The 25,032-nt window shown below is 39.6% G+C and overlaps 1 pseudogene; it reads right to left on the bottom strand.

Annotated features, from left to right (window-relative positions):
- The window catches only part of LOC133547896 (protein KIBRA-like), a 31,446-nt pseudogene extending 8,460 nt beyond the window's left edge, over nt 1-22,986 (bottom strand).
- Nucleotides 22,987-25,032: the final 2,046 nt, after the last annotated feature.

Below are 25,032 nucleotides of genomic sequence, written 5' to 3'. Positions count from 1 at the left end.
CCCTCTGGGTACTCCGGCTTCCTCCCACCTCCAAAGACATGTACCTGGGGATAGGTTGATTGGCAACACTAAACTGGCCCTAGTGTGTGAACGTGAGTGTGAATGTTGTCTGTCTATCTGTGTTGGCCCTGTGATGAGAGAGCGACTTGTCCAGGGTGTACGCCGCCTTCCGCCCGAATGCAGCTGAGATAGGCTCCAGCACACCCCGCGACCCAAAAAGGGACAAGCGGTAGGAAATGGATGGATGGATGGATGGATACACATTTGTCTCATATTATTTACAGCCAATCCAACAGCGCACTGAGTGTGGCTGGCACTGCTATATTATGTTTTTGCATTGGCCTTGTGAGATCACAAATGATTAGACTCTGGGAAAACTGCCTAGTGTGCCAAGTGTGTCTGTAATATAGTTAACATTTTATTTAAACGTTTTTCAAGCCAAAAAATATAAAAAAAGAACACTAACAGCTATGTTATGTTAACACTAGTGGTTTAAGTATCTATATCTTTCGCTTATTATTTTAAATTTTTCGGTTCAAGCTTTTCACTCATTCGTTGTCTTGTCCACAAGTACACGCAAGCATGTGCAAGAACGCAACACAATTTCGAGAAAAAACTTAATTATGATTTTTCTCTCCAAAATTACAATTTGCAAAATTTATATTTTATACATAAAAGTGCATAAAATTGCGAAACCAATGAATGGAGGAAGACATGTTACTTTTAACCTCGCAATCAACATATTCATGTCTCAATTTATAAAAAAAAATTCCTGGCTTTATGCAGACAGACTCATCGCTTTTGTAGACAATATGCTCTTAAAATGAGGAAATAATCAATAAAAACTTTACAGTGTTCAATAATGTAATGTAATCATAACATAATAATGCAAGTAACTATTTAAAAGGATAAAAACATATTTCTCTTGACTATATATTTGTGCAATGTCGGGGCGGCAGTAAGTATCATGCTTAAAACCCCGCTTCGAAAAGATGTGCACTACAAAATGTGCTCATTGTAGTAGTCAATCTTGAGTCCCTCATTTGGTTAAAAAAAATTAAGCACAAATGTTTTATTAATTTTTGTTTTGTAGGTTAAATGTTTTATATATTGTGCTGCGTTAATTTTATTTTTCAGTATAAAATGGTTGAAGTTGGTTAAAAAATGTTTAAAGTTTAAATAAGGATACATTTCTAAAATAAATGTCAGGCAAACTGATGTACTTTAAATATTTTCTGTTGATAAAAGGTGAATAAAGTTATTCTTAGTTGTAAGTTGATTTATATTTCTTTCTCTTTTCTTTATTTTTAATAAGAATACAATATTATGCTAAGGTGTACCGTATTTTTCGGACTATAAGTCGCAGTTTTTTTCATAGTTTGGCCGGGGGTGCGACTTATACTCAGGAGCGACTTATGTGTGAAATTATTAACACATTACCGTAAAATAAAAAATAATATTATTTAGCTCATTCACTTAAGAGACTAGTCGTACAAGATTTCATCGGATTTAGCAATTAGGAGTGACAGATTGTTTGTTAAACGAGTAGCATGTTCTATAGGTTATAGTTATTTGAATGACTCTTACCATAATATGTTACGTTAACATACCAGGCACCTTCTCAGTTGGTTATTTATGCGTCATATAACGTACACTTATTCAGCCTGTTGTTCACTATTCTTTATTTATTTTAAATTTCCTTTCAAATGTCTATTCTTGGTGTTGGGTTTTATCAAATAAATTTTCCCCAAAAATGCGACTTATACTCCAGTGCAACTTATATATAATTTTTTCCTTCTTTATTTTGCATTTAAATAAATGGGTTGTACTTGTATAGCGCTTTTCTACCTTCAAGGTACTCAAAGTGCTTTGACACTACTTCCACATTTACCCATTCACACACACACATTCACACACTGATGGAGGGAGCTGCCATGCAAGGCGCCAACCCGCACCCATCAGGAGCAAGGGTGAAGTGTCTTGCTCAGGACACAACGGACGTGACGAGGTTGGTTCTAGGTGGGATTTGAACCAGTGACCCTCGGGTTGCGCACGGCCACTTTTCCACTGCGCCACGCCGTCCGGCAAGTGCGATTTATAATCCGGAGCGATTTATACTCCGAAAAATACGGTACTTACAACAATTTTATAGACAAATAATACTCGCGGCAGAGAGTGGGAGGGGGCGCAAAAATGTTTTCTTCTTCCAAAGGGGGCGGTAACTGAAACTATTTTGAGAAGCACTGGTGTAGCCTAACGTTACCTAATGATAGCAATTTGGATAGCTCACAACAACGCGGGTGCACGCGTTACCCCAGGGCCTAATTCCATCATTACGTGCGGAAATCTTGAAAAGACAAAATACAGTGGAACCTTGATTCACGAACGCCATTATTTGTGTTCTTTTCGGCTACAAACGTATAAAACGGGCCAAATATGCCTCAGTGTCCAACCAATGTCTCAGTGTACTGTCGCTTCATTAAATTTTTCATTTATTTATTCATATCTATGAAGATTCTCATTCATCTAGGTCGTTGTCATCTCAGGGCGTTTAATAGTTAGCAACTGGACTGCTTGGTTTGTCTTGGATTACGTTTTGCCGCTTATTCGAGTAGATTTCATTAGTTTATGCTCATACACTTAGATTGGTCAGATCTAGTTCGACCTTTATTTATTAATTTTGTTTTCCGCTGAAAGCTCGACGGGGGCTGCCATTTTGACCACAACATTTCCTGTAAAATGCCATTTTGAAGAGGCGGCCCCCTGACGTCACATCCTGTTTATATTTTGTGAGGAATGGAATTGCTACGGTGGTGCCAATGGTTTGGCTTAAAAGTATAGAAGAAACAAGTTCACAATTGCAAAAAAAGGACGTTTATATGGTGGCTGGATTTGCCCAAGAAGTTAAATAACTTTGCAAGGACGGAGAGAAAGTGCAAAAATGTGGAAAGGTTGCTGCTAGTGCACCTAATTGAAAAGCAGCTGGCTGGCAATAGCAAGCCTATCATTTGAGAGAAGGCTCGCCATTTATGTGGTGACTTGATGTCCAAAAGTGACCATAGTGAAACCCAGCATGGAAGAACAATTTAAGGCGAGCCGCAGGTGTTTGAAAAAGTTTAAAAAGGGGAGCCGTCATTTACAGTGTTGAGTGCAGCATGGTCACTGATGGTGAGGTTGATCAAACAAAGCTGCCGCTTCAACTTGGATTTTGTCGGTGAAAGGGGCTTTCTACCTATCTTTTCAACTGTGATAAGACTGGACTTATTTGGAAAAATATACCAGAGGGGACCTTTACTACAGCAAAGGAGAATGCAGTACCGGAACACAAGCCGTTTAAGGACCGCCTCACACTGCTAGGTTGTGCTAACTTTAGCAGTGGCTATGTTTGTCTACCAGTCCCGGATTGTTCAACAAATGTCACATATATTCAAGGACACAATGCAAAATGATTTACTTTTTTGTTTATTATTGTAGCAACAATTTTGCTAACATTTTGAAGACCACCAAAGGGAATTTTGTGGTGTGTGTGTGTGTGTGTGTAGAGGCATTGACTGTTAAGGTGTTTTTATGTGTTTGGATAAAAAAAGAGTTTGCTGAGCCATTACCTGCTTGTAATGTTATTTTGATACAAATACAATATACATACACATTATACTGTCTTCAAAGTGTGCATTTTTAAAATAAAATAATTGGCCCTAGTGTGTGAATCTGAGTGTGAATGTTGTCTGTCTATCAGTGTTGGCCCTGTGATGAGGTGGCGACTTGTGCAGGGTGTACGCCACCTTCCGCCCGAATGCAGCTGATATAGGCTCCAGCACCCCCGCGACCCCGGAAAGGACAAGCGGTAGAAAATGGATGGATGGATGGATGGATTTTTGTTGAGGCCCGAACCAATTATTAATGTTTATATTGTTTCTTAAGGAGAAATCCGTTTCAATATACAAACATTTCGGTCGGCGAAAAATTTTCAAGAACCAATAGATCGAGGTTCTACTGTATAATGCTTGAAACATAAGAAATTTAGCATGCTCTAGGCATTCATGTAAAGATTGTTAACAGCCCCTTGCAAATCATTTTAAGGCTTCACAACTTCAATGTATTTGTGCACTTTACTAAAACTTACAAAGCATTCTTAATAGCAGTGCAGTGTCAGCTCTTACTGTGTTCAAGCCACCAGCTGCTGCTTCTTTTTCCTTGCTGCTGACCTCGGGCATAAAAGCTCGACTCAGCAGATTGTACCACTTGGTTTTTCTCTCCTCTGAACAGCTGATGTCGGCCAAGCTGATCTGGGCTCCCGCCTGGAGGAACCATAAAAAGTTTAAAACTCGAATATAAAGACAAACTAAATACAACAATTTGGAGGACAAGTTTGTACATACCAAACAATGTTCGTGACCTGACTTGCCGGTGTTACATATGTCAATCCTTAGCGTCTTCTGCCGTAGTGCACTGTGAGATATCGGCATGCCGAATACCTCCTTGATCTCCATGACGTCCTCAGACATGTAGCCGCGTGTTCTGAACAGGCAGCGTGTCGTCTCTACGCACGGAAGGACCGCCACGCGAACATGCCTTCAGTGAATTTTCAGATGACACTGTTAATATATAAGAACTAAACTACTTTTTGCTGGCACGTTTTTTTACTGTTTTGTGCGTATTGAGTATATTAAAAGTCAAGTGACGCACATTTTATGGTCAGCGGGCAGACAGAGGGCGCGGAAGTTGGACAGTTGCATGACGAAGACAGTAAAGCGCTGGGTTCTTGACTCGTAGCGAAAGCCAAGCTGAACCTGAGCACAGCCCAAAGCTAGCCTCTCCTCATCAGAGCCCAGCAGGAGGTCAGCAGGGAGGCCCGGCCTAAAAGTAAATAATATTAATCATCACATTTTTTATTCCTGATGCATTTTTTGGCACGCAAAATGGTTTCTACTTGGTACCTGCACTCAGAGGGTTCGTATACGCCGCTGTCACCTGCAACGGACTCATCAGACACAGCTGAGATAACGCCCATCTTCTTTGGTCCCGCCCCTGTTCCTTGCAACAGTTGAGCTTAAACAAAACAGAAAAATGATGTTAAAAAGGAGAGAAAGATTCAAATCTTACATGCATTTTGCCTGGATAGCTTCACAGTCACCTTTGATCTCTTCACCCAGGAGGCCATTGCGTTTCTGCTTTTCCTCTAGCCCACCGTGGGCACTGCGCTCCTTCTGCTGTTGCAGCGTCTGGGAGTCTATACGGATGTCCAGCTCTGCGAGCCTGTTGTGGAGCTCCAGGTCCAGGCTCAACCCGCCAGATCCCACCTCGGTGGTGAAAGCCTCCTCTGACAGAAAGGTAGTGTCCGTGACAAGTGGCGAGCACGGTGGCGAGAGCGAGGAAATCGACGACCGTGGGGACAAGGAGCTGATTGAGTGAGGGGTTTCTGACAGCCTGAGGGCTTGCATCCGGGATGATCCCACCTCTCCACCCCCTGCACTCTTCTCAGTATCTCCACCCACTCCTGGTGTTTGGCCCTGCGGCCTTTCAGCGTCCCTTCCTGTGCCGCTGCTACCTGTCACCACCTCGTGCTCGTGGATGGTGGTGATGGAGCTGGAGGGGCGGTAGCCTCCCTGGCCCCCCTCTTGCAGGAGGCTTTCCAGCTTGTTTTGGAAGTCCGGGTCGGCCAACTCGTTCTGCTCCAGGTAGATGTCGGTGAAGCTGAGCGAGGAGGTGGAGCCCAAGCTGGAGTTTGTGGCCAGGGAGTTGCGGCTCGACGTCAGGGAGCCTCGACTGCTGCCGGACGAACATGATAAGGTGCTGGCGGACAGACTGGACGGGACACATAAAAAGATAGATTTTTACAAAATAGGCGTAGAGCCGTGGTCCCTAACCACCAATCCATGACACATTTGCCACCGGGCCGCACAGAAACAATAATTAATTTATACTCTACCGCATTTTCTCCGACTTAACTTTCACCTGTCCCACTAAACACACCAATAAGCCTGTTGATAGGTGTACATTACAACTACTTTGTTACAGTACATGGGACAATGCACATTAATGGACATATAAAATGTTAATCTGCCAGATTGTAGCCAAAAGCTAATTATTCCATGTTCATATTTGCTGTACTCATCTGCCACACGTAGAAAGCCAGTCCGTGAAAATAATGCATACATTAAACCAGTCCCTGGTAGAAAAAAGTTTGGGAAACCCTGGGGTAGATAACTGTGCAGTACATATTAATGTCATATTTATTCTATTTTGTGCTCACAATAAGGGCCGATGGTATTAAAGGGGAATTGCACTTCTTAAATGTATTGTGACCATCATATACAATCACTATGTAAGACAAGAACACATGTCTTAAATAAATGCTAGCAAAAGTCAGCTAACAATGGAGCCAATAGGAGTTCCGCCTATAAAGCACTCTGAAAAACCTTCAAAAACCTTCAACAACATTTAATATACACACTGTGAGTAAAAACTTGTCATGAAGTAACAGCACATTTGCAATAACAAGTAAGTAATATTTATGTATTTTGCTTATTTTAAGCATAAAACGGTGTATTAATTTCAAATATGCATCACAACGTTTGCTTTCCCCTCCAACAACACTCCTATTCATGACAGACTTGATAAGGGCAATAAAAGACTTCTTTGGGACAAAATATAAAGAAGATAGGCTACAAGTTATAGAAGCTGCGTGAGAAGCAGATTAAGCTTTGGTGAAACACCATGCATCATGCAGTAGTATTGCTAAGTGCTAAACAAGAAACACAAAATTCTAATAAAATAAAACAACCACTTACTGTACAATGTCTGCTCTCACTGGAATGCCGACAGATAGGCTGTTTATATCTTCCCTTTTAGATGAAGAATTAATTATAACCCAACTGGAGGTAAAAAAAAAAAAAAAGAAGGAGTCCGCAAACAATTGTTTTTTTGTCTCTTTTGTTATAAACTTCTTGGTGTATGTCTACGTCCTTCAACTATCCAGGTGAGAGGCATGATTTAAAATGTATAATAAACTTTCCCCAGATCAGTGGCAATGCAGCAGCTCACCGGGTCAATATAGCATCACAAGCTATTTAGCGCTCTGTGATTTTGCCTGCGTTAGCACATTTAATAAAAATACTGCTAATACTTGGCTAATATTCAGGTCGCAAGATGTAAATAAAGTATTGTTGACGGTTTTTGGATATTTTTTTAGAGGGCTTTATGGGCGGAATAGTGTACTCACATCAGCTGCCTTGTTAGCCGCCTCGCACTTGCTGTATGTAACAAATTTGAATTCTTAAAAATAACATGTACTCTTGTCTTACATTGGGATTGCGAATGATAGGCAAAATAAAAAAATAAAAAATGCAGTTCCTTACATAAAGAAGCATCGACAGAGGGCGCCAAAGCAACAGGACTGAACTCTTGGAGAGTACAAACTTTAATTTTCTGCTTTATTTTCTGTTATGTAAATACAAATATGACAGGTGCAGACGTCAAAAATAAACCAAAAAATAATATTTGAAAAAAACGTCCTCATTTTCAATTACCTCAGACAACGTGCTTTACATAGAAGCAGAACAGTGCTATCAAATAAGAGGTGAACAAACCTTTTAAGCTGAGTGTGTAACGACGTGGCCAGTCGAACTAACTCCTCCAGCTCTCTCACCAGCGTGTTCCTCCTGCAGTGAAGGCGCAGCCTGCAGAGTGACAACAAACTTTTTCATGTGCTTAATCATTGATCACACACTCCAGCCATAACCAAGATGCCGTGTTGAGTTATTGTTAGCTGCCTTCAGGTGATGGCGGTATCTTCTGATTGTGGAAGCTTTGTTGGCGGAATGAAAAAAGTCATTGACAGCTGCTCACATGATCCAGGGTTTGAATGGGAACAAGCCAAAGAGAGAGGAAGCTTTTGATCGGGTTACACCGAAGCACTTGTGAGGTGAATGTCAACGTAACTTTCACCTGCGTTTACAGTGGTAATTCACTGCTCTTGTTTCCTAACATTGAAAGGAAAATCGGGGACAATTCAGGAACAAATGTGACTGCAAGGTTTGTAAAGTTACATCGGTGTACCTTATAACTGTAATTTTTTTTTTTTTTTTTTTTTTTTTTTTGCATGACCTCCACAACCCTAATGAGATCCATAACATAAATTCCGCCTTTGCAAAGACAGTAATTCTAGTTTATACTTACATTATATTGGATTGCGCAGGTGCATATCATGTTCTATGTGTGCGCAGTTGCGTACATTCTTGGGTCTTGGTGTGTCCGCACAACTATTTTGCAAACGTGAGCACTACAAGAGGCTCTTTTGTGAGCTCCTCGTGTTACGGGAACAGGAGACTCAAAGCGTACAAAAGGGAGGCTTGAGCTCAGGAAAAGACCGACCTGAACAACAGGACTCCTGTTGAGAGTCGCCGGGTAGTGGTGGTGGTGGTGGTGGGGCTTGAGTGGCGTCTTTAATTTGTGATAAGGATCGGGCATGGAGGGTTTGACGTCACTGACGGTCAAAGGAAAATTAAAGGCCACTTATTTCATCCCTTCAGAGATGATCATCATCACGTCTGTTCACCGACTAGATGACAGCATCTTCTAGTGACCGCTATATTTAAGTGATTGGGGGGTTTAGTTTGTAGTTTTTTTAGTCATCTTTTCATGTTGTCGAAAAGTGATGCAAAGGTAGCTGTGTAGCGAGCCGTTAAAGTATACACAAGGTGCAAACTCTGTAATTCCTCTGTGGAGCCATTACTGCTTGGTCTCATAGCTGGTTGCCTGGCAACACTCTCCCATGCTCTCGTAAAAGATGTTATGTTACACATAATTTGTTTAGAATGACAAAAAGTCATGTATATATATATATATATATATATATATATATATATATATATACACACACATATATATATATATATATATATAAATAAATGGAGCGCAATAAAGTTTTATAGGGCATTATTGTGTCATAAATAAAATGAGTGAGAATGTCTGTGTATTACAGTATTGAGCTCTTCCTCCTGCCAGCAGATTTTAAGATCTGGGATTGGCTGCTGGCTTTTGCTTCGTTTAAGTCACCGGTGGGACAAGTTGATTTGGAGGAAATATGGAAGTGATGACTTCGGTAGCAAAATGCAGCGTTTGAAAACTCTCCTTCAGTATTGCACCGATAATATCAACAAATGCTCACCTTTCAGTCAGAGCCTTGCTCTGGTTGTCCCTGGCGGCCTGTAGGTCTTTCTCCAAACGCTTCTTTTCTGTTTCCAGCTTCTGTGCATCGATGGGCTCCAAGCGCTGGCGTGGGCTGACGTATTGCAGCTCCTTTAGAAGCTCCTCTTTCTCGTTGATGAGGATAAGACGGTCGCGCTCCGGATCAAGCAGCCCCGGCCATGCCTCGCTGTCCAGTTTTGCAATTTGGACCTCGATGGTGGCGATCCTGGCAAGTGTAAAAATGGCAGGGGTTGGGGGGGTGGTTGGGTGCTAAAGACAAAGCAAAACTGCAAAAACACAAAAGGTGATAACTTACCGACGCTTGGCTTCCTCGTACTTCAGACTGAGTCGAACTTTCTCCACAAGTTTGTTGGAGTTGTTTGTGTACTATAAACACACATTTAAAACAAAATAATGAAAACTGCTGGATTTTAAATGTTATTAAGGGCTGTGTCACTGGTTTACTAAGTGAGACTTACCTCAGCAGGTATGTCAGTCTGCGAGCCGGCGTCCGAATAGAGTCGGGGTATGGAAAGCTCCGAGTCGGCCAGCGAGGGACTGCTGCCCCACAGTTCCTGCTGTGAGCCCGAGTCCAGCTGGAAGCCATCCTTCAGAATGGCCAATTTCTACACGTAAATACGGAAAGTTACCATTGGGGCTTTTTAGAACAGTTCCTCGAAGGTTTTGTGTTTGGTAAATTTTGTGTGCTATCTAAGTCGTTCTATGACACTATTTGTGATATTATTTACTAATACCCCATTAAAAAATGCATAAATGCTACAAAAGACACAATTGCACACATAGGATTAGACTTGGTTGTCAGCTGCAGATGACCACAAAGGGGGGAAAAGGGATGGAGGGGGTGTGAGGAGAAGTCTTCACAAGTTGAAGTGAATTGTACTCTTATATTTTGTGCATTGCATAACAATACAAATATTTGTCTTGGTCCATTATACAATTGCCCTGCACTTTAATCAAAGTAATAAAAGGCACCGTCTACATCAATGGCGTTATAGTAGTTCCATATACCTGCATAAGTTCTTGTTTTTCCTTCTCGCCGGAGCTGATCGCATCCCGAATGCAGCGCACCTCGTTGAGGATGGCTTGCGCCTCCTGCAGCTTGAAGCCATATGGGCTATTGGACACCTTCTGGTCAATCCTGCCAGAGTGGAGGGGAAAAAAATTTAATATGCAATTTTGTTATGATAAGCTGCTCTCAACAAATAGAGGACTGAGTGTTGCAGGTTTAACGGTCTCAGAATGGATGTATGCAGCTATCATTACACGTAGGTCCTGCAGCTATCAGCCACTAGGGCTGCCAAAGTGTCCCTGTGGAAAACTTAGTCATGCATGCGTCAAGACAACAGGTCCTTCCACATTCTTCTTGGAGGGATGAGGCAAAGGGAGGCTCGCATAGAGAGAGAGAGCGAGAGAGAGAGAGAGAGAGAGAGACAGAGAGAGAGAGAGAGAGAGAGAGAGAGAGAGAGAGAGAGAGAGAGAGAGAGAGAGAGAAGCAAAATACTCAAGAGAATGAGGAAATGAAGAAGAGAAGACCTAATCCTCTCTAAGTGCTTTTCAAACATGGCTTAGTAATAGTGTCATAACAGTGTCATGAGGGCTGTCACCACAAAAAGGCCATTTTATGGCCGACTCGTTTTATCCATCCATCCATCCATTTTCTACCGCTTCTTCCCTTTGGGGTCGCGGTTTTACATAAAGTAAAAATATGTTACCTGTTGTACATGTAAGTTTACAGTTATTACTGTTGGAACTTCCTCTGTCAGATCAGAGCTTTGGCTTTTTACCAAACAAAGGTACCTAGGCAAAAATATCAAAACGCGTTGAAAATTTACGGGAAAAAAAGCCACATTCCAGGCAAAACCTGTTTGCATTTCTGCAAACAGCGATTGGTTGTCGAGTGACATCTGATGACTGTAACAGGAGAGGAAAAGTCATTGAAGAATGTTGTTCAACCACTCTGACCCTGAGCTACTCATTAATCCTTTTGACACTCTCACTTGCGAAGCCCCTAGTGAGAAAACAACATACTGGTCATTCCTGTTCTCTTTCAGTTCGAACGGACAGCTGATTTGTTGGAAAAAAAGAGTTGGATTTCATAAATACACAGACAAACAATGGCCGCAAAAAAGCAAGGAAAATAATGAATTGTCACAATCTTGACTGTTGGCAGCTGCACCTTGCATTTGTAGCCTAATGGGGAAAAAACGGGTCACATGTGGGATCTACTTTTCCTCAGCTGGTTTTCATTTGGTGTTGTGTCAGAGGTGTCAGTGTTTAATGACGAGATGGAATGTGTGATAATGATTGCTGAGGCAATAAGAGTGGTGATAAGGAGCAGTTTAGTGCCCGAAGAAAGACAGATTTAACTTTAAAGATGTTTGAACAAAGACTGTCGCACAGCAGTGGCAGCATCATTTTATGTTGCAGCAGAAATAAAAAAGAGAAAACGACCAAAGAGACAATTTAATGGAAGTAAGTGAGCGGAAACCTACATTTGACATAGAACATTGAACAATTGTGCACGCTCACATTTTTACCCATGTTCAAATCTTGTAATGGACGATATTGAAAACATTAAAGAGTAACTGCACTTTTTTTGGGAACTATGCCTATTATTTACAATTTCTATGGAGGACAAGAACATTTAATTTTCTGTTTAATGCATTCTAAGTCGTAAAATACGGCCAGTACAAAGTGTTTAACAATGCATCTCGTGACCTGAATATTAACCAAGTATTTGCAACATTGTTATTAAAAGGGCTAACGCAGACAAACTATTTTATCAGCATCGTGTTTACAGACTAGTTTAAGATAGCTTATGCTTCATATTGACATCTTGGGCTGATGATCTGGTGCATCGCCTCTCTGAGCTGGTGAAAGTTAATTATGGATTATAAATCATGCCTCTCCCCTGGATTGTAGGAGGATGTGGCCATAGACCGAGAAGTTGGTCATCTTTGACATTCATCTTGGAGATGGCAAGAAAGACTCAAAAAGGCGCTCGCTTGCAAAACTGTTTTTTTTTTTTTACCCTTTGTGAAGATAATGATTAATTCTTCATTTAAACAGAAAGATTTGAACACCCCATCAGTCGGCATCCAAGTGAGAGCAGACATTGTACATTATGTGATTGATTTACTACGCCGTACTCCTAAAATGAGCAAAATACGTAATATTACATGTTATGAATGTGCCAGTTACCACATTACATAGATACTTTCAGCGTGCATACAAAACGATATTGAAAGCTTTTGGATGTTTTTAGAGTGCTTTGTAGGCATAGCAGAGCCACTCTCATTGGCTTCAATGTTAGCTGACTTTTGTTAGCCTTTATTTATGAGTTAGAATATATTGTGAATGATAAAACACCATTCCACAAAAGTGCAGTTCCCCCTTTAACTGAGGCTACTTACTCTTTCAGCGTCTGAAAGCCTTGTTCTTTGTACTGTAGCTCCTGCTTCATACATGCCAAATCCCGCTTCAGCTTGTTGACCTGCATCAATGGCAAGGGTTTTATGAAATATTTATTGTATGGTCATTATACAAAACTCATGTTGTGACCAACTAAAATATATAAATTTTTTGTAGAACCAAACCCAGATCTTATGTCAGGAAAATTTCTGACATGGTCGATTGAATGATTAGAGGAAACTGGTAATTACAATAGGGTAATGAGTCGAGTGTGTGGTTAGGGCGATTAATGTGTGGCGCCACTGGGACTGGGTGCAGGCATACATACAGACCAGAGTGACATTTGATTTACTGCATGACAAATGTAAATATGTGTGCGTGTGTTTGTGTGAGAAAATTCTTTACCCGACTTTTGGCTGTAGCTATTTCTGCTTTTAGTATATCTGGGTCGTACTTGCTGGAGGATGACGTCCTGGAATTCACTGAAATGGAAACGATTAGAAGGGATTGAAAGAATAACTATGTAATGTCAAACATGTACCCTTTTTGTATCATGGCACATAGCAATCACTATGGGAGTGTACATTTAGACTTTCCACTGTACAGTATCAGGTCTCATACATTAAAGAGACACCTATAATCCAAGGGGAGCAAGAAAGTGGAATTCAGCAATATAGTAGGTAATGTGGACTGGAATACAGCAGCTTCTAAATGCTATATAATAGCACACTAATGTAAATGTTTATTTTTGTTATTTCTAGCTGAATATCCTCTGTATCTTAATCTGCTCAACAAATGAGCAGACAACAGCCCATAAGGAAATAGGGCATTAGTATGTCTACTTACAGCTGGTTTGGGATGTTGACTTGTCCCGCCAGGTGTCGTTAAGCTGCCGATACTCCTGTTGTGCGAGACGGAGCCTTTGCTCCTTCACCTGGTAGATCTCCTTCTGGGCACTGAGGGCGTCACAGGCCACAGCCAGGTAATCCCGCAACATGGACTCTTGTTCCCGCTGCCATTGTGCCCGCGGGTCCTCGAGCTGGGTGCTCTCTGGAGGACACCAATGGGGAGGATTTAGTGCAATCGTAGTGAAATACTGCATTGAGAAACTTGGCATGAAATATTACATCAAAGAGAGCTTGTACACTCACTGGTGTTGTGGTCGACATAGTATGATCCAACCAGGGGGTCATACGACTCCTCCCAGCCGATTGGCAGCTCATCTCCGATACAGTCAGCGAATGTCAGAGGCTTTGTATGCCTGAAGAGACACAAAAACAAAAAAGATCAAGTCTTTGCTTGTGCTGTTCTATGCTGTATTTATTTATTCGTAAAACAAACTTGTGGATCTAATTACATAAAAATACAATTAGACAGCATATTGTTAGTGCTGTAAAACACTAGTAAAAGGGCCCAAAAAGTGACTAGCGAACTCAGTGTCCACTCTGACCCCAACACATTCTTATCAGTATATTCTCAACTCCAAGTGGATGTTAATGTTTGATGTAATGAAATGAGACAGTTTGAAGGAAAACAAGAGCCACCGATTTAACAAATTCACCACTTTATAGACTACCCAGTGACATTACTTCTATTGACTTTCACACAAGTTGAATGTTTTCAGACCTGACACCATCCTGGGCTTACATTGGGTCATTGTGATGCCTGAAAGCGGTTGCATGAGGCAGCAGTGATTGTGATACAGGGAGGTGGGGATGTAGGAAGGGGGCGGCTAGTCTGGTGTTTTAGAGTCCTCTATTCACCTCTGAGAGGGGCAGAAAAAAATGTGGAGGAGAAGGGGGGCGTCTCCCCTGCCGACCACAATGGGAGGAAACCGACCCGTGGCATTCCTCAAGCTGCACTAACGCATCGCCTGGAGGTTTCTGGGGCAACCGTCGGCCTTCCAGCCTGATCTGTTCAGTTTTGAGGGGTGGGGGTAGGGGGGTTCAATGATGCTTCCACTTTTCCCCTCTTAAAACTGTGTTTTTATGAACTGAGGACAGCATCCTCTCCAGGGTTCTACTCAAAATGATCTATACAACATAAAACAATTATTTTCAAATGACTTATTTGTATAATTTCAAATAACTTCATTAAATGGAATGTCAAACTTAGTGGGGTTGTTTCAGGAACCTCTGGAAGGAAGTGTTAATGTCTCTACAGTTAAGTATAAGGATTGACATTACAGAACATGTTCTCAAATGTAAACCTTAAAACCCTTGTTGATCTATACTGTACCAAAATTTCACAAAGTTGCCTTCAGAAAGTTCACAAATAACCACACATTCCTATTGATTTAAACAGTTTTTTGTCCTTCATTTACACAGGGTCAAACTTATACACCCAGGCTCAAATATACACGTGGCTGCAAATAACTACTAATTTGTGAATTAACAAGTCATTAACTGATCTAATTATAAGCGTACACCTGTTCAGTAGCTCCTTTTTAGCCATCAGTGCTAACGAACAATAAAGACAAAGAGGACTACTTTATTCAGAAATATTATTTATACTGATACTCTAATACTGATTATGCTGCTACTAAAAGAGAAATGGTTGTCCATTTACAACAAGGCAAAGTGCTGACAAAAACAAATGTATCAAAGACTACATTTGTGGACCAAATCTGATTTATATAAAATCTGAGTAAAATTTGTTCTTTATCAGACTCAATTGTAAATGCGCACAGGCCCCAATGTGGCCTCGAAGTCACTTGTGTGCACAGTTTGATACTGTGGAAAAAAAGGAAGGTAACAGAAATTTTGTAGGAAGTCGCTACTACTACTACTTTGCAAAATAAAAGCCGCTACACCTAATAAAATAGTGTTCCTTGTGGGAAAATAAATTGAAGTAATATAATGTAAGATTTGATATATATATTGTGATATACTAGAGGGTTTTAATATTTTTAAGACTGTTGAGTAGAGGAGACACGGACATCAGGGTGGATCTACGTTAGCGTTATTTTTCAACTCACTTAAGCAAAAAAGTTATGCAATCATGTACGAAACATGTAAGCAAATATGCCGCAGCGAACACATCCTTTCTGGCCCTTCAACAATCAATATTTCTTAGTAATCAAAAGTACGCACGCACACACACACACACTCACACACAAAAACCTTTGTCTGTGTTGTATTACTTGGAGTACAGATTGATTAGTCTGTGCTAAGACAGTAGGTTCAATTTGCAAAACTGAATATCTTAGTTACTCAGACAGCAACGTGTTTATATAAGTTTATAATGTGGTATGTCGTTTCCTAATGGGGAAAGACGTTATTGTGTCCTGTATTCATGTTAACATTTAAGCTAGCTAATGAGCTAGTGGTAGTCAGTTTGTAGGTTTTTCAAAGTGTGGTTATCAGTGACGGGTTTTTGATAAAAAAAAAATTTTAACCGGTAATATAAACCGTCGGTAGTCTTACCACAGTTATCGTTAATACTAGGGGTGTGGGAAAAAATCGATTCGAATACGAATCGAATCGTTTAAGTTGTGTGATTCAGAATCGATTCTCATTTTTGAAAAATCGATTTTTTAGTTTTTTTTATCAATCCAACAAACCACTACACAGCAATACCATAACAATGCAATCCAATTCCAAAACCAAACCTGACCCAGCAACACTCAGAACTGCAATAAACAGAGCAATTGAGAGGAGACACAAACACGACACAGAACAAACCAAAAGTAATGAAACAAAAATGAATATTATCAACAACAGTATCAATATTGATTATAATTTCAGCATAGCAGTGATTAAAAATCCCTCACTGACATTATCATTAGACATTTATAAAAATAATAAAAAAGAACAATAGTGTCACAGTGGCTTACACTTGCATCGCATCTCATAAGCTTGACAACACACTGTGTCCAATGTTTTCACAAAGATAAAATAAGTCATATATTTGGTTTGTTTAATAGTTAAAACAAATTTGCATTATTGCAATCAGTTGATAAAACATTGTCCTTTACAATTATAAAAGCTTTTTTTTTTTTTTAAATCTACTACTCTGCTAACATGTCAGCAGACTGGGATAGATCCTGCTGAAATCCTATGTATTGAATGAATACAGAATCGTTTTGAATCCGAAAAATATCGTTTTTGAATCAAGAATCGAATCGAATCGAAAAAAAAAATCGATATATTATCGAATCGTGACCCCAAAAATCGATATTGAATCAAATCGTGGGACACCCAAAGAATCACAGCCCTAGTAATACCATGTATTGTTACATTCCTATTGTGTGGCATGACAAAAGAGGAGTCAAAGGGAAATAAATAACTGCACATTACAAATCCGTGTTAACTCTTCAAGTTCAAAGCCACATTCTCAACCTAACTCCAAATTCAACAGAAAAAGGGGCAAAAACAGTACAAACTGAAAAGTGTGCAGATATTATCCATACACGAGAAACATTGATTGCTGTATAGTTTTTGCTCTTTTTCCCAATGGTGCCTTCTGTGTTTTTTCTAATTGATTTTCAAGAACTTTCATGTGTGGGAATCGCAAAGTAATATATAATTGCAATGTTTTGCCAGCCTGATATTATCACTTTGCTATCATCATCGATATTATGATACAATATCGATAACCATACAGCACCACTAAATTAAGGGAGTGGACAAGTAGCACATTCTTCTTCTACTCTGTGACAAAAGAAGGAAACTGCTTCATCATTAAGAGACAGCTAGCAGTAGTGTGACTGAAAAGACTTGCCTGTGCGGCTGCCTCTTATATTTCACGACTGCAAATATACAAACACTGAGTCCGCGGCCAGGACAGAAACTGAACTGGGTCCCTTTCACTGATGAATAATGAAAAGGAGCCCACAGAAGACCCCCTCTGCTTGGCTCTAAATTTAGCACAGGACTACAGTCAGGCTTCTGCCATGGCTGGTTGGCTGGCCGGGTCTTTGCATCCCATAATTTGATCCGCCCACTAAATTCTGTCCTCTAATGGCAAATGTCAGCAAAATGTGGTTAGTGTTTATTGCTGGCCTAATCTGTTGATCTCCGTCGCCACTTCCCTCACAGCAAAATGCCAGCTGGTCGTGGCGGCCCCGGCCTCCATTTCACCAGTCACCCGTTCAATAGCCACTTGTGGTCCTTCTCACAGGCTCTGCTGCTTTAAAACTCAAATTGCCTGAGACGTCTTTGACAGGGCAACACGAGGAATCGGAACAGTAAACATAGTGATAACAACACAAACCAAAATAATATCGCTGCCACTAACCACCCAGAGGTAAACAAGAGGAAATCCTATCTAATCATATTTTTCGGATAGGGGTGTAACTCTACAACATCCTCAGTTTGGTACGTACGCGGGTTCATAGGGTTCAATTCATTTTCAGTAAAGTGTACAAAATAAAAAAGTAAAAATGCTAACCTTTTAGGTTAATAAAATGTACAACGTTATTTATTGGCTAAAGTGCAAAATGCAGTAATATTATGAGCTATGACTCCCGCTAGCTGGGATATTTCCACGCTTCCTCTTTTGCTGGCTGCTTTGATGGGCAAACAATAAAAAACCTACTTTTTCTAACCAATTGTTGTGTATTTCATGGGAATTTGGACAGTCTCTGTAGCAAACTGAGCCGAAGCGTCCAAACTGTTACATGCCTAATTTTGAACCACCACAATATATTTTAATCTTAGTGTTTTAGTTTGCTAGCAGCATTGAGTTGATTGAAAAACCACTTCTAGTAAAGTAACATACCCTTTGACATACCGTTGTCCTTACTCAAAGGTCACTTAATAAAAGTGCAAAATGTTGTGGTTTTTGGGGTCTATTACACATGCAGCTGGGTGTGAATTACCATAATTTCATTTCAACTTGTCACCTGTGCTTTAAATAGATGTTGTGCCTCAATTAATCACTAGGTTTGTCATCCATTTAAAATGTGGCCCTACTAACAGTAAATGTTTCAAATAATTTATAGTGAGTGCTATTGACAGTTAACAATTAACAATATAAGCACAATATTTAAACTAGCTTCTTTTTCTATTTTATTACATACAACTGTTTGAGCATGTCTGTAGTAAACAATAACTAAACAAAAGCAACAACGATGTACTGCCATCTTTTTTTTTTGCCGTCAAAGTCCTCCTGTGTCTTGGGACTTTTTCCCGGAATTTGTAAACATTAAGAAAAACAACAAATTGATTATTTTGAAAAAATAAAAATGTTTATAGCTTGAGCAGGAGAAAAGGAGCGCTTAATTCGCTCACTGTAGTTATTGGAGGAATTTTTATTTTATTGTATCGTATTTATTTGTATGATATCACAATTCCTCATATCGGTTCGATAATTATCCGTCTGATATTTTTATCGTGTACTTCAAATTTTTTTTTATAGAGTTTTGCTGTCAAATGAGGTTTGGTGTGTGCTTAGAAAAAGCTTATGCTAGAGGGGAAAATACTACTAGTGGTTAAAAAAAATAATTCCTAACATACTAATTATGTTTTGCTTGTTGCCAGTTTAACATTCCAAGGTAAACAGCCCGGCCCGGGTCTTGGCACGCTAATGCAAACTGACAAAGCGTGCGGTGGAGTGCAAACACACGGAGGCTGGCCACATAGCTGAATAGTGAGTCAGGGCGGCCGTGGAGAGAAATGTTCATTCAGTGTTGGGCATGAATTCCTCATGTCGAGGTCCAGCAGCGGAAAGACAAAAACACAAACTTCCTCACTCTGCTTTCACTTCAGGTCACGCTTGAATGGCATCCATATGAAAAAGGGGAATGTCAGTAAAAATCTGCCTTGAGCTGGAACACTCATACCAGCCTTATCTGGGTGATAACATTCCTCCGCCCTGACGACACGCGTTCAGTGCGTCACTGCGGGGCGGATGGATGATATTGCACACTGAAGAATATATAAAGGCAGCTCTCACTAGAATGCTTTCACTACAACATCCTCTACACTAGGGGTGTCAAACTCGTTTTAATTGAGGGCCACATTGCAGTTATGGCTGGTCACCGAGGGCCACTTTTTACAGTGATATATAATCTCCTCATTATATAATTACACAATTCTCCATGCATTTTATGTATTAGTGTTATTTATGATGTACAAATTGATGGATGATGTACTTGCGGTTAAAATCATAAGTCATGAGAAGAAGCATTTTATTCTAACTTGTAGTCTTAAAATGTTTGGAGTATATGTTTAAGGGTACAAATTGTATCATTATAATTATGATTGGGGTAAAAATAACAGTAAAAATGAAAGAAAAATGATCAAAAAGACAATTTAATGAGAAAAAATAAAATGTTGATGTTAATAACTAATAATGATAATTATAATACACTTTGACACATATAACACAAAGCTGACCCTAACTTTTGTATTTAAATATAAATAATGTCTGTTTTTATCTTTTCTTTTAAAAAATAAAATAATTTAAAATTGCTCCCCACATACCCTGACTTTTCAGTATGTGACACTTGGTGGAAAAGTTTACACACCTCGGAGTTATTAGAAATAAATTGTCAACTTCTTTCTCATTACGTCAAAAATGTTTGGTCTATTTTTTTTTCACATTCCCACTGTTACTGTTTTTATCCACACATATGCTGCGGGCCAACAGAACACGAGCTGCAGGCCGCACTTACGACACCCCTGCATTAACACAATGTTTTGGCATGGTCAGATAACTCTTAATTTTAAAAACATGCAATTGTATCCAGTAGATGACATTTTTCTGTCAAAATTGTTAGTGAGGAAGATGAAGTGCTTAATTGACACACATTATTTCCAGGCTTTTGTGGGTCACAAACGATGTAGCGGGCCAAATCTGGCCCAGGGACAATGAATTTGATGATAAATTCTACATTTATTCGGGTTTTTTTTATAGCTTTTGCCTTCAATCCAAACATTAAAGAAACATTACAAAAGTTAATGGCAGGACAGATTAAATCGGACCCGAGTACAAACATACTCTAGGCAGACGGACAGCGGGAAAGTTCTCAAAATCTTTTTTACATTTGAGAAATCTTCTATCATCTACAGCATGTGTGTCAATCTCGTTTTAATTGAGGGCCACATTGCAATTATGGCTGCCCTCAGAGGGTCACATGTAACAGTGAATATATATGAATATAAATGTATAATCGCCTTGTTAAACAATTTGCATAGGAAACAGTTTTTGATTACTATAGTTTTTACTAACACTGAGGGATAACTTGTTTTGCTTGTTGCAGGAACAGATTAATAAAATTATGCTGTGGCCCACATAAAGTCATGTGGCGGACCAGATTTCACACCTTGAGTTTGACACAAGATCTACAGTATGATCAAGCCTCATCGAGATACTTACAGCTTTAAGAGCGATGCTTTCCAAGACGAGCCATGTAATAAACAAACATTGCGTCACAGCACACTACCATGTCAGGTTTGTGTGGCCAGCCAAACATTTTACCGGTGCAACATGTCATTCCAGTTAGATTATGGAAACAATGTTAGCAATCTCAAATATGTTGGTTTCGACTTTCCGGCACTCTCATCAGGCGCGCTGCTTGTAGCACATGTTTGTTGTTGGAGTATCAGGGCACCAATCAGAAGTACTCTGCAATGTTAGAAGAAAATCAGAGTTGAGTCTGAGATAGGGCTGGGCGATATATTGATATAATCGATATATCGCGGGTTTGTCTCTGTGCGATACACAAAATGACTATATCGTGATATTCGAGTATACGTTCTCACGCAGTTGCTTTTAACTGCTGGCGATACACTAAAGGCTCTTCTCATTCTCTTATCTCTCCTTCTCACGGACAGCAAGCGAACCTTCTTACATACGCCACATACTGTACGTATTCGCTCTCATGGAGCAGAGAGATAGCAGCATGGGTAACGTTAGCTGTGATGCTAGCGGAGCCGTGCGAGTGGTAATTCGAGAGAAAGAAGGTGCGAATCTGGTAACAAATGAAGGAAGAATTAATTCCCAAGAAAAACAGCAGAGGGTCCATCGGTGGTTTGGCTTCAAGCGGCAATATGTTGAACATACAGCCGTAATTTGTCAAGTGTGGGGCAAAAGCGTTGCCACCAAAGGTAGAATTACTAATAATATGCAGCATCATTTGAAAAGTTACCTGCTAGAGAATGAAGAGTGCATACTCCGAATGTCAACATCTCCATTTGGTGCCACATGCCCACACCATCAAAATGCAGAGGCAAACATTTCCAGATCAACACCGTATGAAAAAAATTGTCAACAACAAAAGGAGATATGTCCGCAGTAAATCAAACACTATTTGATTTCCTATTATGCAGCTCATTTTTATTTGACAGTTAGCTAAATATCTTGTGTGACATCATGCACAAAAGTACACTTTATTTGTTTTAAACTATTGTAGTGGCGTTCTGTAGAAAAAGTGCACTTTAATTTTGTGTTGTTTTGATATGTCATCTTAGTGACATCATACACAAAAGTGCACTAATAGTTTGTTTTAAAAGGTCTCTGATAATCTTGCACTTTCTGTTTTGGAAATGTCATGAATGTTTGTGCCACTGCTTAATAACTGTTTAATGAATACAATTTTGGTCAATCGACTTAGTTGTGATTTCCCTCTTTGCATGAAAGTTTAAAATGAGCATATATTAATGCAGTATGAACAAGAATGTTTTAATGTAGACTCATGGAATCATCATACTGGTGTGATTATATGTATCAAGTGTTAATTCGAAGCTAAGGCAAAATATCGAGATGTATGTGTATCGTGATATGGCCTAAAAATAGCGACATATTAAAAAAAGGCCATATCGCCCAGCCCTAGTCTGAGACCAATCGGCTGTCTCTAAAAACATAACTAGGATAAGAACTAAAAAAAAAAAACATATGCCTACGAATTCCACATTTTTCTTTAATTTTTTTTATGACCTAAATCATTATGGTCCTGTAAAAATAAATTACATTATTGTGGGATTTCATTAAATTGCAATTTATTTACTATAATTTGTATTATTCATCATAAAAACCTATATTAGGTAATGACTATTTTTTTCACTAAGTAAATTGGATTACAATTTTACTTTATTTTTAATTTTTATTACCGTAAATCATTTTTGTAAGATAGCAACTTTAAACAATAAAATGTTCTCCTAATTCCTAATTTTACCCACACAGTAGACACTCGGGGGGCCTTATACACTTCCACATCAAATCCACGGGTGGTATGGGGTCTGGGGTGTAATGCACTCTTCATTGCCTCCTCGACCGGCACAGGCTCCAGGGACTGTAGTTTGATGGCCTGCCAATCCCGTGCTGGGCCAACGCTGATGGTGTTAAGGTGAGGCGTGCTCTGTCTGTGGGCAAAGTTTTTTGCCTGGTTGAGATCAAGGGACAGTGAGGTGGGTTCTATCTCTGTTGGGGAGGGAGTGAGGGGCCCTCAGGTATACACAGCCGGGGCAGTGGGTGGAATGCTTGGATGGAGTGTCTTCGGTTGTCATAGTGATCGTGGTGTTGTTTAGTGTACTCAAGGAGAGGTTGTGCAAAGATGGGGGTAATTTAGTTGGGCTGTTTTTTTTTTTGTGGTATGACTTGGTTGATTGGCCACGCTGTAGGCTTTCTTGGTGGAGGGGTCATCGGATGTTGTTCTGGCTTAATGGGGGCAAAAGAGTTTTTATTTGTGTGTTTGGATGTTTGTCTTCTTTTTGACGTTTTGGAGTGGGATTGATTTTTAGTTTTTTTTGATGGGGACAAAAAAGGTTATTGAAGAGATCACAGGACTTAATATACAGTATATCAGTAACCTATTATTTCAAAATTAGCTAAAGTTGTACCGATTTTTTAAAACTGGAGACAAAAAACGATTTACAAATTATGGACCGTTTCTTCACTTCCAGAATTTTCCAACATTTTTGAAAAACTGGGTGTGGGGGGTTGGTGGTAGCCTGGGTGTGTGTATTGTAGCCCGGAAGAGTCAGGGCTGCATGGGATTCTGGGTATTTGTTCTGTTGAGTTTATGTTGTATTAATGTGCGGATGTTCTCCTGAAATGTGTTAGTCATTCTTGTTTTGTGTGGGTTCACAGTCTGGCACATATTTGTAACAGAGTTTTTTTTTAAGGCCACCCTCAGTGTGACTTGTGTAGCTGTTGACCAAATATGTCTTGCAACATCACACATGTGTGCTGCTCAGCCAAATGTAAAAACCAAATAGGCTTGCACGCTGTCTGTACAGGATTCAGAGGGCGTTAAGAACAGTGCCATTGCGGCACCCCTGAGTATTGTTGATTGGGTAAAAATCGGCAGGGATTACCAGAGAATGGAAACCCTAGTATTGAGAGGACTCCCGTGAAAATTGGGATCGTTGGGAAGTATGACGCTGTCCGTTCGTATTAAACTCGCGGGCTGCACATACATTAAATTGTCATATCAAAGTGCGGGCCGCAAAATAAAGTCTCGCGGGCCGCAATTGACCCGCAGGCCGCATGTTTGAGACCCCTGATCTAAATTAAACATTTGAAAAAAATCACATTATTTTAATCAATAAATTAGAAGGGTACAGCATCAGAACTGGTCATGAATTGTGTATTTCCGGTATGACTGATCTGATACTGTGGTCAGAGTGCCTAAGCCATTTTGACGTCAATTTCCGGAAATAGCTAAAGGTATTTGGAGCAGCATATTAAAAGGGCTGAGTGAATTTGTGGCATTTTGTGATGTTTAAACCATGTTTTTACATACTTGCCGGATTTTAAATACGATTGGATATGGATACAATGAAATACAATTAAGCATAAGAAGTCAACTTGTTTTTCTACTCTACTGGTACTTTAAACAACAGAAAACAATATGTGAAGCTACTACGCTAAATATATCCTGTGCCATACCACAAGGATCAATACAGGAACCAAAATTGTTAAAATTTTATATAAATGACATTTGTAAAGTTACAAAAGACTTAAAGTTAGTATTATTTGCAGTTTTGCTCAGGAGAGAACACACACAAGCTAATACAAATAACAGAAGAAATTAATAAATTAAAGATATGGTTTGACAAAATCAGACTATATTTACTTTAGTAAAAGTAAATTAATACTATTTTGTAACATTTGAAAAGAGTCAAACACAAATACAAATAGACGGATAAGACATTGAAAGAGTAGATGAAATAACATTTTTGGGTGTAATAATTGATTCCAAAATTAACTGGAAATCTCATTTAAAAAATATACAACATAAGGTGGCAAGAAATGTATCAATAATGAATGAAGCAAAATATGTATTTGATAAAAAAAAACAATCCATATTCACTACTTCTTGCCCGTGTTGCCATATCTGAGTTATTGTGTAGAAATAACTACAAGAGCACATTTCAGTCACTAACGGAGTTAAAAAAAGAGGTCAGTTAGAATAACATATGATGTTGGATATTTTTCCAAACAGCCAAAACTATGCACAAAGCA

The sequence above is a fragment of the Nerophis ophidion genome, unplaced genomic scaffold, assembly GCF_033978795.1.
Source record: "Nerophis ophidion isolate RoL-2023_Sa unplaced genomic scaffold, RoL_Noph_v1.0 HiC_scaffold_248, whole genome shotgun sequence".
NCBI classification, from domain to species: domain Eukaryota; kingdom Metazoa; phylum Chordata; class Actinopteri; order Syngnathiformes; family Syngnathidae; genus Nerophis; species Nerophis ophidion.
This window is presented reverse-complemented; position numbering and strand designations above follow the sequence as displayed.